At 35.4% G+C, this 6975-nt stretch overlaps 1 long non-coding RNA gene across 1 annotated transcript in view; it reads left to right on the top strand.

Moving 5' to 3' along the window:
• LOC107196143 overlaps nt 1-5611 on the top strand; it is a 7671-nt gene extending 2060 nt beyond the window's left edge. The window contains exons 2-3 of the long non-coding RNA XR_001517509.2: nt 4728-4769; nt 5403-5611. This is a non-coding gene — a long non-coding RNA (uncharacterized LOC107196143). The remainder of the gene's footprint in view (nt 1-4727; nt 4770-5402) is intronic.
• Nucleotides 5612-6975: the final 1364 nt, after the last annotated feature.

The raw sequence follows: 6975 nt of genomic DNA on the forward strand, positions 1-6975 counted from the left end.
GTCAGTAAACAGGCCAATTTAGTATCACAAAACATAGTATCCACACTACGCTCTATATAAGGAGCTTGCTGCAGAGAGGAGGTTGTCCTTCTCTTTAGTTCACAATCCAAGACCATCATCAACTAAAGCATGGTCCCACTCTGGTTTTATTAATTTTTCTCCTTTATCCTTATCCCTCCCCCTTCTCTTCAAGGCACCCACTCAAATGTATTTAAGTATGCTTTTAGTGGTGTGTACTCTGATGAAATTTTTGTAAGTCTTTAAAACATTTTGTATTTTGATATAATTTCACACATACCTGAAGTCACAAGAATACCAAAAGCTGACATATACCCTTTTTCCAGATTCATTTTTATGTTTTTACATGTTTACATTTTGCCCCATTTACTTTATCACTTTCTCTTTCTCTCCCCACTCATTCTCTCTCAACACACACATACGCACACAGAGAAAAATATGTAATATATTTTTCCTGAAATATTTTAATGTAGATTAGAGATTTATCCCTAAATATTTCAGCATGTATTTTCTAAGAACACAGACATTTTCTTATACAACCATAGCACTGTTATCAAAATCAGGAATTTAACAGTGATATAATACTGTTACCAAATTCACGGTCCACGTTCTAATTTCATTCAATTTTCCATTATTTCCCTTTATTGCAACTTTTTTTTTTTCTGGTGTAGGATATAATCCAGGATCACTCTTTACACTTATTTTGCATTTTTTTAGACTTCTTTAATCTAGAATAGTTTCTTAGTCTTTCTTTTGCCTTTATGACATTGAAATTTCTGACAAGTATAGGCCAATTACAGAATGTTCCTCAATTTAGTTTGTCTATTATTTTCTCAGACATTAATTTAGGTTATGCACTTTGAATAGGAATAGAATTGAGTTAACAGTGTGTCTTTCTCAATGTATCATATTGGAAAACACATAATATGGGTTGGCCCCCATATCACTGATATTCTCTTTCATCATTTGGTTAAGGTGATGTATATCTGGCTTCTCTACTTTTGATTAACAAGTAATTTATAGGAGAATATTTTGGATTATGTAAATATCCTTTTCTTTATCCAACTTTCATCTATTAAATTAAGTATCCATTAATGATTTTCTAACATTATCTATGAAGTGCTTATAATTTAATTGAATTTAAACTTTAAATCTTTCCTTTTCCATTCAACACTAAGATTTCTTATTACTGTATTTACATCTATGCGTTGCTTTTATCCAGGATATAACATACTATAAAATGCATTTGATACACATTTTACTCATCTAATCCTTTAGTGAGGACTCACCAAATTTGGAGTTTCCTCCAACTCCCACCAATAACATGCTGCAAAGAATATTCCTATACAACTCTACATTCTCCTTTATGGGTCTGGTTAAGGACTTCTCTAGGAGTTACACCCAAGAGCAGGATTGCTGGCTACAAAGTACACATGTATTAATTTCACCAACAACTACTTTCCTGAGTAACTATGCTAGTTCACTGTGATATTGTGATTTATAAAAGATATATATTTGGTCTTTCACTGTTCCTGGCACATAGCTCCTAAAACCCTTGGAATTTCCTAAATGAAGAGAAGATAAAGGTGGCATTTTTTTGTGTTAATAAGACAATGTAAGAAACTCGGGTAAAGATGGGTGCTGGTTGCTAGGAGAACCAATCTAATAATTAGACGGTTGAAATTTTCAGTCCCACCCCCTAACCTCTGGGGAGGAGAGAAGGGCTGAAGGTTGAATCTGTCACCAACAGAAAATGATTTAATCAACCATGCCCATGTAATGAAGCCTGCACAAAAACCCAAGAGGATTGAATTTGGAGAATGTCCAAGTTGGTGACTACATGGAGGTGCTAGGAGGGTGGAGCACCTAGAGAGGGCATGGAAGCTCTGCATCCTTTCCCAATACCCTACTCTATGCATCTCTTCCATATGGCTGTTTCTAAGTTTTATCCTTTTATAATAAACCAACGATCTAATAAATAAAATGATTCTCTGAGTTCTATAAGCCACTCTAGCAAATTAATTCAATCCGAGGAAGGTATAGTGGGAACCCTTTGATTTATAGCTAATGGGTCAGAAGCACAAGAGATAACCTGGGCTTACGATTATTGTCTAAAATGGGGGATGGGGAGTCTTATAGATGACTTATTAACCTGAGGGATCTGACTCTACCTCCAGGTAGTTAGTGGCAGAACTAAGTTAAATCGTAGGATGCCCAGATGGTGCTGTAGCATTGCTTGTTAGAGATGTGGGGAACACCCTTCCCCCCAAGAATTGAAATTGAGTGCAGAACCAAAATATTCACCCTCTTGTAAGTAGTGCATGAGTATTCCTTTCCCCAAATCCTCACCAGTACATGGTATTATGCAGTTCTCTATTTTTTTCCCAAACTGATGAGGAAAATGCATTTCTAAGATTACTGGTGGGCTGGAACATCTTTTCATCTACTAGTCATTTATGTTTTCCATTTTTGATTTGCTTTTCCATTTTCCTATGGAGTGTCTTGTATTTTTATTTTTCTTTATAGGCATTCTTTCTACAGTTTAGATGCCTCATTTGTTTTGCATTGAAAATAACCTCTGTTGTTCGCCATTGGTTAACTCAGAGTGCTTTGTTCCTTACGAAACAAAAGGGAACCACATATTTATAACATTATGGGCAAGTCTAAAATCACAGTGATGTCGATCACTTTTGCAGTTATGAAAAACTTATCATTGTGTTTAAGTAAGTTATTAGGTATTTTATTCCAATGATTATTTATTTTATTCTATTTCATTTCTCAGATATTAAAAACTCCTTTAAATTCATGCCTTTAGGCCCTGCCTGATCTAGTAACAAAGGCCTGGACTAAGGATTTGTCCCCAGAGAACATCTTATTGAGATCATGCACTGTTGATATACTGTGGACAAAGTCATTTCATATTTTTGGTCCTTGGTTTGCTCTTTTAATTAAATGAGCTATTTGACCTGTTATTTTGCAAATAATTATTGGAAGGACAAAATGGAAATAAATTATGTAAATTTGTTTTATAAACCATAAAGCACTCTATTTGTATAAGGAGTCATAACTGCTATTAATCATAATAAATATAAGAAGAAAGGTTGCTAAAGAAGGCTGGTGTTAAAAACAGTATTACAGGCTTACCTTTCTATACAGCTTTTTCTTTCAGTTTGAAGGCAACCAAATCACCCTTATATCTGTAATCATATAGGTCATATAAATGTAGTCATAAATGACTACAAGCTTTCTCAGAATATTATGACACGACTCCATACATCTTTCTTTAGATTAAAGAATAAATTACTTCTTTTCCTGTGCAAAATTTTAAAAAAATCTTCATCAAACTTTTAAAGAAAAATCCCTGCCTAATCCATAATTTTTATATCTTCTGTGATTTGTTTAATTACTTATACAAGTACCATATCAAAGATCTAGAAGCACAGAGCTCAGACTCTGCTCAGTTTGAATCTTGTTTGGCAATTATTTGCCGTGTAATTTTGGAGAAGTTACTTTGCCTCTCTGTTTCCAGCATCCTCATCTACAATAGGGTGCAATAATGATACCTCAGAGCACTATATTGGTTAACACAGCTAAGTGTTAAATGAAAATGTGTTGTTGTTGTTGTTGTTGTTGTTGTTGTTGTTGTTGTTGTTGTTAATACCAAGTACCATATCAAAGATCTAGAAGCACAGAGCTCAGACTCTGCTCAGTTTGAATCTTGTTTGGCAATTATTTGCCGTGTAATTTTGGAGAAGTTACTTTGCCTCTCTGTTTCCAGCATCCTCATCTACAATAGGGTGCAATAATGATACCTCAGAGCACTATATTGGTTAACACAGCTAAGTGTTCAATAAAAATGTGTTGTTATTGTTGTCGTTGTTGTTGTTGTTGTTATTATTATTATTATTATTATTATTTAGATTTGACATTTTCAAGGCTACTTCTCTTGAGATTTCATGCTCTAATCTAGAGGTTATACTTCTTTTAAAAGTTAGGGAGAGATAAGTATACAAATGACAGAAAAACAGAAGTGTTTTCTAAGCAAACGCTTGGTACAAAGCTTTGTCTTCACCATCTCAGTGTTGGGTTCTGCTTTTAAAGACTATTGAGCCCAAGAAAATGGAAAAGTGCTGCTTGTTCTCTTCCATTATGTTTTCTCACTGTTGTAAAGAGGAAGCTGTACCAAAACACAGCTCAGAATCTGGAGAGACACTGGAACTGAGCAGCAGGTCAAATTCTGAGTTTGAAACTGTAAGACCTTGAGGTAGGCTGGGGTTCAGGACAGGGATCCACAAAGAATGGGTTCCGTTGGGAAGAAGCCATAAGCCAAAGGGGAGGGCAGGGCCAAGAAGTCTGGTGACCAATGGAAAGAGGACTATGTACTGGTAACTGAAGTCAGAAGAAATGTTGCCACGTAAAATCATAAAATGCAGATCTCCCCAGAAACGATAAGGGAGTTAGAAGATTCTGGCCAACAATCAAAACAAAACAAATGTTATTCTTCATAAGGTTGGGACAAAGCAGAGGGTTAAGAAACCAGTAATCAAGATTAGCCAAGGTCAAGAAACCAGTCAACTAGATTAGCCAAGGTCAGGTGTGCAGTAAATTCTCAACAACTTGTGTGGGGCAATGTGTAGAATCCAGGTCTAGAACATCAACGGGAAAAACTTAATGACAATCACCAATCTGTCTTATGCTTCTGATCTTAGGTTAAGTACTGAACGCAAGATTTGAACAACAGGTGAGAGCAGGTAAAGATTTGTGAGACATTTCACCTCTCTTGAGCCCTGTGTGAGTAAGAGTGCAAGTGAACCTAACTAGCGATAATCAATGATAAGAGCCAGATTGAACTGTATTAGATGTCACTTGGCTTCTTTTGAGAATCTATATATCCGAAAATAAAATAAAACGAATATTTGTTGTAACAATATATACACTGTGAAAAAAGATTATAACATAAATTGACTATATACCTAAATTAAACAAATACGAATAATTGTATTTCATTGTGTTTAAAGGAAATCCACAAAAATATAAATATTTTTGGGCTTCCAAGTCTTTTCTCAATAGTTCATCTACTAGAATGTCTTGCGTCATGCCCAATTCCCTCTCTCTTTTGATCCATTGTCTTCTCCTGATCTCTCTGTTTCTGTTGCTCTCTTTTACCATACTGGATAATATTGTCCTTTGAAGTTTTACTGTTCTTGTTGCTATTCATGTTGCCAGAGCCTATGTTACCCATTGCAATTAGCCACCTGTCCAGCCTTTGTCATGACTGCAATTGGGCTTTGCTGATCTTTATTGCGCTTTGTTATATGTTCATTACATTTATCTTTTTTTTTTTTTTCATTTTCACAAGCATTTATTATTGTTGTGTTTTTCAGTTTGGAGCGCAAGAGTCTGAGCATATTTATTCAAAATTGTGTCTGAATCAATAAACAAAGAGCAGAATGTCAGAAGCAATGAGTGTATCTTCAAGGAGTACAGCATTAAAGCCCGGATAAGCCATCAAAAACCAGGGCTCCAACCCAAGTGAGCCAAGTGAAGAGTTGGAACCAATCTTAGAGATAGAGCAATCACAGGAACTGATGTGTGACTTGGTAATAAAAAATAACAACAAAAATAAAATGGATTATGTCTTTCAATTGTCTATTATGGGCCAGATACTTTCCATCCATTTACTAAATCCTGTGAGGCAGATATTTTTAACTTCTTTTTATAGAAAAGGAAATGGAGATCCAAAGAGGTATAATACTTAACTAAGATGTGATGGAGCCGTGAGTCAGATTGTGGCTCATCGGATTCCAAAGCTCATAGTTTTCCTCTAATTCCATATTTCTCTGGATGGACAAGAGGTACAGAGAAGGAGACAACGTAGAAGAATTAATGTAGCAGAGTTCAGGCACACTGGGGAGAGTTTTTGAGATTACCATAATTCCTTCATAGAAATTATAAGTATATTTTAAGAGGGAAAATCAGGATATATAGTCAAGATGTCCTGGGAGTGTTAAGATGAAAGAAGTATTCACATGCAAGCAGGCTAGAAGCCAAGAAGAAAGGAAGCCGAGAAGAACTAAGCTAGGCTCTTGAGACTAGAGGCTAGATAGATATCAAAGACCTTTAAATCAGACCATTTGTGTCATTTCGGCCTAAATCAATCATCCCTTAGGGATGATTATGTGACCTAGTTTTGGCTAATGAAAACTTAAGGGCAATCTGCTGGAGTGGGGCTTGTGGGAAAGACTTTTCTACCTAATAAAAAGAAAAAAAATTGAGAAGACTTCCCACCCCTCTCCTGCTTGGGACATTGTCATATAAGTATGTGGCAGCCATTTTGTGACCATAAGGGAGACATGGGGAAGTAAAAGTATTCTATGAAATATCAATATCTGACCTTTTATATCCTTTGAATATTGTCAATAGTTTGGAAAGTACTTTTATATACTTAATCTCATTTATTGCTTAAATAATTCTGTGAGCTGGCTATTATATGTGAACTAGAAGGGCCTAAAATCTGTAGATTCAACCAAAGTGACAGCGGATGATGGAAAATAAAGTTACCTAGTGTTTCCAGGTAGTTTTCTAACTAACTCTGTACAATATTCTGAAATAGTTTCCAATGTTGCCTAAAATGAGCTCCCGAAAGAACTTTGGACTTTAGCCCCTCAGGATGTTTCAAGGAAAATTAATTAGTGGTTTAAAACACAGGTTTGTGTTTTGCTCAGAAAAGAATATTGGAATGGTTAAAGGCAAATATGGTCAGGCAAAACTATAAAGAGTACACAAGCACTTGTTGACACAATTTAGGGGCCAATTACTGAGGAAATGCCAAAGGCTTCATGCCACTTGAGAAACTAGTTAGAGCACAGACCTTGAGAGTCATTTATCATAGAAATTTTATTATCATTCATTTGGAGAAATTTAACATAGGGTTTCAAGGCAAATTCATCACGGCTT

This window comes from Pteropus alecto, unplaced genomic scaffold (assembly GCF_000325575.1).
Source record: "Pteropus alecto unplaced genomic scaffold, ASM32557v1 scaffold95, whole genome shotgun sequence".
NCBI lineage: Eukaryota > Metazoa > Chordata > Mammalia > Chiroptera > Pteropodidae > Pteropus > Pteropus alecto.